The sequence below is a fragment of the Mixophyes fleayi genome, chromosome 5 (assembly GCF_038048845.1).
Source record: "Mixophyes fleayi isolate aMixFle1 chromosome 5, aMixFle1.hap1, whole genome shotgun sequence".
NCBI lineage: Eukaryota > Metazoa > Chordata > Amphibia > Anura > Limnodynastidae > Mixophyes > Mixophyes fleayi.
The window spans coordinates 93,593,519-93,606,381 of record NC_134406.1 but is presented as its reverse complement, the minus strand read 5'-3'; the positions used below and the strand labels follow the sequence as shown (position 1 = coordinate 93,606,381).

General features: G+C 40.5%; 1 protein-coding gene across 1 annotated transcript in view; it reads left to right on the top strand.

The window, feature by feature from the left end:
• The window catches only part of AOAH (acyloxyacyl hydrolase), a 104,890-nt gene that overhangs the window by 80,007 nt on the left and 12,020 nt on the right, over positions 1-12,863 (top strand). The window lies entirely within an intron of this gene.

Genomic DNA, 12,863 nt, shown 5'->3' with positions numbered 1-12,863 from the left:
TTATTGTTTTTTACAAGGCAAAATGGTAATTTACAACACATCAGACGGATACATATGTGCTGATTTTCATAACAGTAAATCAAACAACAACAAGGACATACACTATATGGACAAAAGTATTTGGCCACACATGTTAATTATTGAACAAAGGTATTTAAATCAGAACCGTTACCAGAGGTGTATAAAATCAGGCACCTAGCCATGCAGTCTCCATTTGCAAACATTTGTGATACAAAATGGGTTATTCTGCAGAGCTCAGTAACTTCAAGCCTGGTACTGTGATAGGATGCCACCTTTGCAATAAGATGGTTTGTGAAATTTCATCCCTGCTGTATATTCTGCAGTCAACTGTAAGTGATATCATTAGAAAATGGAAGTGTTTAAAAACAACAGCAACTCAGCCACGAAGCGAATGACTACGTAAAATCACAGAACGGGGTCAACGCCTGCTAAGGTGCATAAAAGTCGCCAACGCTCTGCTGATTCCATAGGTGAAGAGTTCCGAACTTCCACTGGTATTAATGTAAGCACAAAAACTGTGCAGTGGGAGCTCAGTGGAATGGGTTTCCATGGCCTGAGCAGCTGCATGCAAGGTTCACATCACCAAGACCAATGGACTGTGGAGCAGTGGAAACGTGTTCTGTGGAGTGACGAAACACGCTTCTCTGTTTGGCAGTCAGATGGGCGAGTCTGGGTTTGGCGGATGCCGGGAGAATGTTACCTGCCTTATTACATTATGCCAACTTTGAAGTTTGGTGGAGGAGTGATAATGGTATGGGGCTGTTTTTCAGGGTTTGGGCTAGGCCCCTAACCTTCAATGAAGGGCAGACTTAATTCTTCAGAATAACAAGACATTTTGGACAATGCTATGCTTCCAAGTTTGTGGCAACAGTTTTGGGAAGGTCCTTTTTAGTTCCAACATGACTGTGCCCCAGCGCACAAAGCAAGGACTACAAAGACTTGGTTTGATGAGTTTGGTGTTGCAGAACTTGACTGGCCCACACAGAACCCTGACCTCAACCCCATTGAACACCTTTGGGATGAACTGAAAGGGAGATTGTGTGCCAGGCCTTCTCGTCCAACATCAGTGCCTGACCTTATAAATGCTCTACAGAATGAATAGGCACAAATTCCCACAGAAACACTTCGACATATTGTGGAAGCCTTCCCAGAAAAGTGGAAGCTGTTATCACTGCAAAAACGGCACCAACTCCAGATTAAAGTATATGTAATTGAATACAATATCATTACAGTCCCTGTTGGTGTAATGGTCCAGCATCCGAATACTTCTGTCCATATAGTGTATATATACCAGAGATAGTTCTACGCCAGGTTTAGGGTGAGATGTACAATGGGTGGGGGCTTAACTTTTTTATGCAGAGTAAAAAGTGAACTCAAACATCTCATTTGTTGCCATGGGCAGTTCCGCATTTCAACCACATTTTAATTAACCCTCTGAAAATTTTTATTTTATTTTAATGTATTAGAGATATAAACATAAATTACCATGCATGGGTTAAAGAATAGACGGTCAAATAGAGATCTCCAGCAAGGGAGCTTGCTTGCTTGTAACACACTGAATGGGCGGAAATGTGATGACGCAATTACTGTTATCATGTGCCTTGTATAACTTGATGCAACTGTTGTCATCAATTCACACTCACCTCTTCTTCTCATATTCCATCCACATCTCCCGCAAGAGAGTTATGAAAAGTAGACAAGTATGGATACAATTATCCAAGCTAATAAAAAACACAGGAAATTGCACTTATTTGTGATTGGAAAAAGTAAGTGCGTGTCTGGCTTCAATAACTGTTGTTGCTCCCAAGGGGAAAACTAGCTTCAGTCTCTTCAACTGGGAGGATTTTGGCCCACTTCACCACACAGCTTAAGGCTACTTTGCCCCCTACTACAAATATGTATCTTCCTGTCCCCTGTACTTCAACTCACAGACCTGGTAAAAAAAAAATGGGACGGTGTGACGCCTGGGAGGGAAGTGAATGTGGGAGGACCAATCAAAAGCCAAAATCATAGAGTTCGCGGCTTCTGATTGGTCCTCCCACTCACCTCCTGCCTCCACAAGCCAATTTTCTGTTGCAGGCTAAAAACATGGTAATGCAGTTTTAAACAATGTTATGTAACGTGGTCCTGTTTACAGATCCATTCTCAGTTCTTCTGCACTGAGCACGTTTTTCCAGCAGTCTTGATCAGCACCCAGATTGTAACATTATGTTCTTTTTTTCAGAGGCTTATTATTTATGACTTCCCATGTATAATATGTTTGTTCATTTCTGATTCTTTTGCTCAGTGGCTATGCTGAAATTAGTGTCATGGCCTGCTTTTGTTAGATTGATAGTCATCTGAAATTCTCTCTATATGTATATAATTAATTGTACTCTGAAATTATTGACTTTGAAATGCTAATATTGCTTTCTAACCTCTCCCAGCATTGTGATCATCAAAAGTCCTTCTTCCAAGGACGACTTCTAATTCATCTAGGCACAATGTGTTCCCACTCACCTCAATGGTTAAGACTAAATTAGACCAAATTCCTTATCTTAATGTAAAGCTGAGTACTTCAAACGACTCTTATTATATTTTCATATCAACTGCACATATGTTTGTGCACTTGATAGAAATTGTAATCGGTTTTGGGAAACGACATTACCTTTTTACGCTGCAGTTATGCTGATTTTTTATTAATACAATAATTAATTCCAAAGTGCAATTACTATGTGATGTTAATAGATTCAGAAATTTTAACCCTTCTAGAGGTTTTGGAAAATATGTTCACAAGAATTTCAATATACATTAGTTTAGGGCTCTATCCAGTGATCATATTCCTCTTTACACACTGTGGCTCATTTAGAAGTGTATTTATTGATGGAGCATCACTGTAATTTGTCATGCTGGGTGTTGCTCTGGGAGCCCTGGCAAAGTCCCCCCTCCAGCACATAGATTTTTTGCTATTCATTGGCAACCTAACACTGTCGGCGAATGGAGGTAAAGCTATGCGTAGGTGCATAGGACCTCCATGGGTGAGGGTTAAAGTGAAGCCAGAGAGACTATAGCTAGATCCCATTATAAAGACTGGCAACACCATCCTGAGATGGCGTGACTTTGCTGCGAAAAACACAGCAGCTTGATGAATTGACCAGTGTTACCGTCCCCATAGGGACAGCGGTAAGCTCCGTTAATGGGGTTATCAAAGATTTCTCCAGGATGAACCCTTTCTTAAAAGGCAAAATGCGGTGAAAAAGCCTTATGGATTCATTTATGGCGGCAATTTGCATCTTCACCACTTAATTAATAGACCACTTAGAGTTGACAACATCTACCAAAAGCTCAGACAAAAAATGCATGCAGCAAAAAAGCTTATAACTTATAACACATGCAATTCAAAATAAACCTGCAAAGACATCAGCATACATTTGAAGAGCCTGAATATATGCTTAATCATCATCAGCAGCAGCAGCACGGACCATTGTTCCTGGGTAGAGGACCTGCAACATATTTAAAGCTCCAGGTTTAGATGGCATACACCCAAGGGTTTTCATGGAGCTAAACTCAGAAATAGCTAGACCGCTATTCTTAATTTTCATAGATTCAATTTTCATCTGGCTAAGTACCAAGGGATTGGCGAATAGCAGATGTGGTTCAGTTTTTTAAAGTGGGAATTAGATCACAACCAGGGAATTATAGACCTGTAAGCATGACATCAATAGTGGGGAAACTACTGGAAGCTATATTAAGGGATGGTATTCAGGATTACTTGGTGCGCAATAATACTATTAGTGAAAATCAGCATGGATTTGTGAGGGAAAGGTCATATCAGACTAATCTAATTAGTTTTTACAAGGAAGTTAGTGGGAACTTAGACCAGTACAGTAGATGTGGTCTACTTAGATTTTGTAAAGACCTTTGATACAGTGCCACACAAGAGGTTGGTTGACAAAATAAGGGAACTTGGTTTAGGAAACAACATTTGTACTTGGGTCAAAAACTGGTTGGAGAATAGGGAACAGAGAGTTGTGATAAATTAAATATTTTTTATTTGGTCAAAAGTTTTAAGTGCTGTACCTCAAGGTTCAGTGATGGGGCCACTCCTTTTTTTAATTTATTTATTAATTTATTTATTAATGACTTTGTTGATGGTTTAGAGAGCAAAGTTTCCATTTTTGAATATGCCACCAAACTCTGTAAGATAATAAAATCAGAGCAAGATGTAGTTTCTCTGCAGAGAGACTTAAATAAACTGGAGAATTGGGCGGCCAAATGGAAGATGAAGTCTAACATAGATAAATGTAAGATTATGCACTTAGGGATCAAAAACAAGCACTAAATCTATAAATTAAATGGAACAAATTTAGGGGAATCTAAAATGGAAAAGGATTTGGGAGTGCTCGTAGACAATACATTTAGCAATAGTGCCCAATATCAAGCAGCAGCTGCAAGGGCCAATAAAATATTGGCATGCACAGAAAGAGGCATAGATGCAAGGGAAGAAGGTGTAATTTTGCCACTAAATAAATCATTGGTGAGACCTCATCTTGAATACAGAGTACAGTTTTGGGCACCACTCCATAAAAAAGACTTATTGGAACTAGAAAGGATTTAGAGATGGGCGACAAAATTGATAAAGGGTATGGAGTCATTAAGTTCTAAGAAAAGATTAGCCAGTTTAATCATGTACAAATACATTAAGGGTCAATACAGAGAACTTTCATGGGAACTTTTTACCCCAAGGACTATACACAGGACACACGGTCACCCCCTAAGGTTAGTGGAGAGGAAGTTTCACAACCAGCAAAGGAAGGGGGTCTTTATAGTAAGAGCGGTCAATATATGGAATTCACTACCAGGGAAGGTTGTGGTGGCAAATTCAATAGATATGTTTAAGAAAGGGTTAGACAAATTTTTAGCTGAACATGATATTCAGGGTTACAACTATTAATTAAAATGAAGGACAGTAGTGGATCCAGGGAGAAATGGGACTGCAATATTGGGTCAGGAGGGATTTTCCCGATTGAAACAGAATGGCGGTTGCTTTATCTGGATCAATTCCAAATATAAGAAAGGGATCACAGGAGATCCACAATAAGGTTGAACTTGATGGACTGGTGTCTTTTTTCAACCTTGCCAACTATGTTACTGTGTTACTATATAGGCCTCCTGACAGGATTATCTGCTGCAATCTCTACCTCTGAGTAGGGCGTAAGGTAAACAAACCTTAACTGTACTTTGTCTATGTTAAAACACCCCTTCCTCCCCTGTTCAGTCTCTAAAGATGTAAAGAAGCACAACTGAGGGATACACAAATATGGAAATAGGGATACACATTTTTTATGCTTATGTGCATGCATAGTAGAAATAAAGCATATTTTACATTTAAAAATGGAACTTGTACCTTACTCAATATGAGCACCTAAGTATATATAAATGTTGTTTTCAGGATAAGTTCAGATTTTAATTATTTAGTTATTTGTATCATCCATTTAAGTTTAATATGTGCAACAAAATAAATCACATAGTTAAAAGTAGCTTAAATGTAGACAGCCAAGACATTCACTGTTATATTAATACAAAAGTGTATGTTTAGTTCAAATAATATATTAACCACGTGACCATCAGATCCCCCCAAAAGCAATGGTGTTTATTTGCAAAATATTCACAAAAATAACTCAGGTAAAAAATCAGAAAATCAATATACAACTGTCCTATTGCCCCCAAAATACAACATTTCCATAAACAAAGCAATCAAAAGCATTGGGGTACTTTAACGGCTTCTATTATTCATCATCATCATCATCAGTTATTTATATAGCAGCACTAATTCCGCAGCGCTGTACATAGTTCTCACTCACATCAGTCCCTGCCCCATTGAAGCTTACAGTCTAAATTCCCTAACATACACACACAGACCAAGAGAGACTAAGGTCAGTTTTGATAGCAGCCAATTACCCTACCAGTATGTTTTTGGAGTGTGGGAGGAAACAGGAGCATCCCTATTATACTCACTCAAACATGGGGAGAACATACAAACTCCACACAGATAAGGTCATGATCGGAAATTGAACTATTACCCCAGTGCTGTGAGGCAGGAGTGCTAACCACTAAGCCACCGTGCTGCCCATACTATTATCATACTATACTTTTGAAAATTTGCTCGGCAAACAAGCTTTTGAAAAAATAGAGCAGAGTATTATATATAAACCCTACCTACATACCAAATAGGAACAGTCACACTTAATATGGAGGCAGTCCCTCGAAAAGGCATCATTGGTGCATAAGTAGTATTGGTTGCTAGTGGTGTCTTTTATTTGTGGCACAGTGTAATTAGGCATTTAAGGTGAAGATCTAAGGTGGAGAGATGGCTTGCGTTGCTTACGCTAGGTGTCATTGGTATTCCCTGGAACACCCACTGTTATCTGGTCCAAGCCGTTTTGATCTTTGCAGCACTAAAAACTTGATTTCCCCAGTTTTCAAAATAGTGCAGAGAGTGATTATTATATAAAAATGTGGTCACAGGGGAGGTCCGTTTTGATTGTGACATGTGGGAAATAGTAACTAATTATAATTTTTGGCTTTAAAAAAAATATTTTGTCATTACGTTTTCAGTATTGCTACTTTTTTATATTTTAAAGATTTGATGTATAGTCCAACCACTGCTAAATCTAATGAAACAGAGAAAAGATGAAAAATAGAAAACAAATATAAGATGTATGTTAGTGTGCCTCCTCTGGAAACAATGACCGGCTTTCCATGTCATACCCTATTAATAACAGCATGCATAGTCCGGCATGGTGAGAACCCAAATTGGAGGTCTGATTGGAAGACTAATTATTCCTAGACAGATTTCTGCATTGGAATCTGATGTGATTGCCGCCAAGCAAGTCAGGATTACATGCTTGGCATTTCTATCCCAGCATTTTGCTTATGTTTTTGGAGATATCCAAATATTATTAAAAAACAAACAAACAAATAAGACAAAACTTTTAATGCGGTGTACTTACTTTCTAGCATCATTACTATTGCCATTTATTTTAGTCATTCAGTTTTAGATTTTATTTAAAAAAAACAAACCTCTAATTTTGATTTATTGGCCAGTGTTCATACTTCCCACAGTACTGTTGCGAGTATACCACTTAGCTTGTTTAAAAAAAAGCAACAACTAATATTGATACTTGAATTAACATAAGCAAATTATGTAGATAAAAAAATGCAAAAGCAGAGTAAATTCTTGTATTATCCCTTTATAAATATATTGTCCCCTTTCTTCCTTTTAAAATTAATTTTAACCACCACTTGTATGTCTGCATGTTTTGTGTTTTAATATAATGTGCACCTTTTATCTTGGCGGTAGACAGATATATTAGATTGTTAAGTCTGTGGGATATAACTTGCCTGGGTACTGATTTAGAAATATTTCACAAAGATGCCACAATATTTCATTCCACCCACACTATGTCCCCGCACCATAAGACATAACTCTTTTTGTATGAGATGTTTTTTCTTTTCTCTTGCCCGTAAGGCTTCTAAATTTGCATTAAATACCGTGGTTATACAAGCATAACATAGTTTTATGCAAGAGAACAAATAAACTAAAGGCAATAAGTGACACTGCAAATGCATTTGCATGCAGTGTTCCTCATCCCAATTGTCTATAATTCAGTGCATCCTGTCTGAACTAATGACACAGAACTGGAAATTAAATATTTCATAATCCCATAACGTATTCTTGTCTTCTTGTATCATTTTAAAGTGTAATACACGTTGTTTTAGAGCCATTTACTGTCATTTATTCTTGCTGGGTTTATGTGCTTAAATACTTTTAATCAAAGTAATGTCTTGCAGTCCCTCCCTTAGAAATGGATCTTATTTCCTGTAAATTATCCTAATGTTTTTATATGACATTGCAGCACTCATACATTAAAAAAAAGCTGTATCAGTGAATTTGCAGGGCACCATTATTGTTAATAATATAATTTCCACCTTATTTTGCTGCATATTAGTTTTGTTTATGAACAAATGCTTTGTATCCTCTTTGGTGTAATACACACTGAAGGGGCATCATTAAGGGGTTACTGTTACTGCCCTTTTCTAGGAAACTAGGGGGTATACTTACTAAACTGCGGGTTTGAAAAAGTGGAGATGTTGCCTACAGTAACCAATCAGATTCTAGCAGTCATTTTGTAGAATGTACTAAGTAAATCTAACTCGAATCTGATTGGTTGCTATAGGCAACATCTCCACTTTTTCAAACCCGCAGTTTAGTTAATCTACCCCTAGGACTCCAGATTCAAATGATATTTTTTCCTGTGAAATCCACCCTCTGTACTCCTCGAGTGGTGTACTTCGCTGTTGGATGTTGTCCAATATTAGGAGCAAATCACAAGTTCTCAATCACATCCATCTTACTGTATTGTAAACAGGGCCGGACTGGCCATCTGGCACTTCTGGCAAATGCCAGAAGGGCCGATGGCAGTGTGGGCCGGTCCGGTCCCCGCGATACACCGATTAAATAAAAAAAAATTTTTTTTTCATCTTTGTGTGTAGCCGTCATGACGTGTGACGTCATGACGGCTCTGTGCGCCGGCCCGGCTCCCGCGTAGGACTAGCTGCAGTGGAGGCAGCTGTCAGTGCTTTGGTAAGTGTAGAGAATATGTGTGCAGAGAGGGGGGGGGAGACAAACGCAGTATGTGTGCAGGGAGGGAGTGGGGGGGGGGAGACAAACGGAATATGTGTGCAGGGAGGGAGGGGGGAGACAAACGCAGTATGTGGGGAGGAGGGGTGAAGACAAACGCAGTATGTGGGGAGGAGGGGGGGAAGACAAACGCAGTATGTGGGGAGGAGGGGGGGAAGACAAACGCAGTATGTGGGGAGGAGGGGGGGAGACAAACACAGTATGTGTGCAGGGAGGGGGGGGAGACAAACGGAATATGTGTGCAGGGAGGAGGAGGGAGACAAACGGAATATGTGTGCAGGGAGAGGGGGGCAGACAAATGGAATATGTGTGCAGGGGGGGGGAGACAAACGGAATATGTGTGCAGAGAGGGGGGGGAGACAAACGCAGTATGTGTGCAGGGAGGGGGGGGAGACAAACGGAATATGTGTGCAGGGAGGGGGGGAGACAAACAGAATATGTGTGCAGGGAGGGGGGGAGCCAAACGCAGTATGTGGGGAGGAGGGGGGGAAGACAAACGCAGTATGTGGGGAGGAGGGGGGGGGAAGACAAACGCAGTATGTGGGGAGGAGGGGGGGTGACAAACGCAGTATGTGTGCAGGGAGGGGGGGAGACAAATGGAATATGTGTGCAGGGAGGGGGGGAGACAAACAGAATATGTGTGCAGGGAGGGGGGGAGACAAACGGAATATGTGTGCAGGGGGGGGGGAGACAAACGGAATATGTGTGCAGGGAGGGGGGGAGACAAACGCATAATGTGTGCAGGGAGGGGGGGAGAGAAACGGAATATGTGGGCAGGGAGGGGGGGGGAGAGAAACGGAATATGTGTGCAGGGGGGGAGAGAAATGGAATATATGTGCAGGGGGGGAAGAGAAATGGAATATGTGTGCAGGGGGGGAGAGAAACGGAACATGTGTGCAGGGGGGGAGAGAAACGGAACATGTGTGCGGGGGGGGGGAAGAGGGGCAATAAATGTCTGTGGGGGGGAGAGGGGGTGATTGAAAATGTCTGCAGGGGGGGAGCAATGGCTGTAGGAGGGGGGAAATAAAAATGGCCAATGTGTGTGGGGGACAGTATATGACTATAATGTGTGTGGGGGACAGTTTATGACTATAATGTGTGCTATTAAGTGAATGTGGGGCTGTTTGGAGAAAAAGAGGTCTAATTATTAAATGTGATTATGAATTATTTAATGCCAGGGATGTTTGTGGGAAATGGTTATTTTTATTAAACATAAATGCTATTTAATTTCTTGCTGAGGTTGTTTGGAGGGAGGGAAATAGATTTATTTATTAAATTGGAATACTATTATTTTAATATTGGGGCTGGAGTGAGGCCTAATTTTATAACGTGGGTGCTATATTGTGTTAACACCGGTGCTGTTTGGAGTTTTCTAACTTTCATGTACCCATTTTTTTCCAAATAGGGCCCCCAACATGCCAGGATCCAGACAAGCAGCAACTGATCTAAAGACACCAGCAGCCACAAGTGGTGACAATGACAAGACAGGTAAGAGAGAGCAGGACAGTCTGCCAACTGTCCTGAATTTGGTGGGTGACTGTCCCGCTTAGTCAGGATTTGGTCTGACTGCAAGGACAATTGGGAGGTATGTCCTACTTCACATTGTACTGCTTGTGAAGGCAGAACTGTGGGCACCTAACAGTAGTGCTCACAGTATTGCCTATGTATTTGTTGAAAATGTGTCTAATAACCATATTACATAATAGGAGCCCCCTGTCTTAAGGGCCTAGGGCCCCCTGAGACTAAGTCCAGCTCTGGTTAGCAGGAGGGAGCGGATAGCTACTCCCAGTTCCCCGACAGGACACAGCCTGCAGAGCAAGCCGAGGAGCTCTAAGTCTCATGAGATTTATTAATCTTGTGAGACTAAGAGTTTCCCTGCTCACTCTACAGGACATTCCCACTCTGATGGATGTCAGCAGCATCAGAAGCATAGATAAGTACAGTGGACTGGGGGTGTTGTAATGTGCTTCTGGGGTGGAGGGGTGGCATGATATGGAGGGCCTGATAAATGTAATGTTTTATTATAATGTATGTAATGTATGTATCAATGCCCCATGTTGACCACGCCCCCTGCATAATGTGGCCACGCCCTTAGCGGCACCCAGTTTTTTCATGCTCATCAACAGAGATGGGCCTGTATGCTTGAAATGCCAGGGCTGATTTTTAGTCCCAGTCCGGCCCTGATTGTAAACTCCCCTTATTTTTTTATTGCTCCATGGAAAATTATCAGGTCATTAAGCATTTACTTTAATTTTGTATGTGACATATTTTGTGTGGCCTACCTAATAGCTGATTAATGTTGTGTCAGCCCTGGTGGGTCTTGTGATTGTAGGGCATGTTGTGGCCTGGGCTAGACCTAACATGTAATTTTTATTTAATTTAAGCTTTGTGTGTAAAGGCCACCTTTGGGTGGAGGGATAAACTCACTAAGTTGGTTCCTCATTGATGAGTGTTAAAGTGATCATACACACAGCAATTTGTACTGGCAATTTTGTCACTTTAGTCTGAATGGGACCAAAATTATTGCTAATTCTGATCAACATCTGACAGCAATGGATCAGTTGTCAATCAAGGCCAAAAGGAAGAATGGATGGACGATAACTACGATTTGCTGTTGTGTTCAATTATCTGTTAACCACACTAATTGGGCCTAATAAGATCAGGGGGTAAATGTATGAATCTCCGGATTCCTTATCTCCGGCGTGTTCAGCCTCTTCAGCGCTTAAATTTAAAGCGGCGCTGCATTGTAAAGGGAAACTTCCCTTTACAATGCAGCGCGCTTTAAATTTAAGCGCTGAAGAGGCTGAACACGCCGGAGATGAAGAATCCGGAGATTCATACATTTACCCCCTGGTCTGAAAATAAGATAGGTCTGAGTACTATCCAACCAGATCTGTCCAATTTGTACAAAGCAAATCTTCACGAGTGTTCTGATTTGAATTTCAAAAGAAATAATTTATAGATTAATAATTGTTCGCAACAGGAAAGTCAAACTGTTGGATTTAGGTTGGCTTGGGAGACCTTTGTAAATTTTACTTGTGCTCAACATAAGTGCTGAGATAGAAATGTACAAAGTGAAACGACAGGAGCTTTTATGAGACCCCTGCTCCTTATTAAAACACCTTCCCAAAGTACTGTGTTTTCACTGCTGTTTTGACTATGATATGGTGATTAAAAACCTCCCCAGAGGGAAGGGTCTATACATGTTTCTTTTTTTTTTACTTTTTATTGAATTTTTGTAGTATTACATAAATGGGTGGTAGATGAGGGAACATAAATTAAGAATGATAGGGGAAGGGACAGGATCAGATCGTAGAGACATTAGTAGAATTTTAAAGATATCTCATACGATATTCTGAGACACAAGACAAATGTGAAAAAATCCAGTCTTATCAATAACATTAATTTCAGTTGATTTCTAGATGATTCAGATATTTATGTACTGAAAACAACAACATTGTGATGTAGGATGAAATTGAGAAGCATAGGCAGGTAGAAGGGTTGGCAGCAACTAGGGTTGGAAGAAACTATTAGTGGGCCAGGAAAGAGAGTTCTGTGAACTCAGGAAATAATATTAAAGGAGCAATTTCTGAGAGGACTTTTACGTTATGTTGGGTCAAGCTTAGGAACTCTTTTGGTTTAAGGCCTGGCACACATGCTGTGTTATTTCACAATGGGCTCAGCAAGGGATGGTTGGATTGCAAATGGTAAGGCTGGGTGCAGCAATCCCATATTGATAGTAAGAAAGCTACTGCAGGGATCATCCTCGCTTCAATGACCCTGTTCTGGGGTTTGATTGTCAAAAGTGAGTATATGGAGAGCAAGTTAGTCATGCCTGTCTCTTTGTATGTCCCGACTCTGAGTGGTGAGGTCATATGTGTAGCATGATAGTACTTTAAGATAACTGGGACCGTCAAATCTCCCTCTTTTTGGGGTTTTTATGGAGAATGCACATCTTGACATTGGGTTTCCTGCCAGCCCAGATACATTTCGAGAGGATTTGATGTAAATCTTTAAGAGTTTTAGTTGCTACTTGCACTGCGATAGTCTGAAGTTTAGTGAGGATTCTCAATTTGATTGTCCGCTATAAAGGCAAACCAATATATGATTTGTTTATTCCATGCTGCCAGATACAGTATAATTAAGTAAAATCTAATCA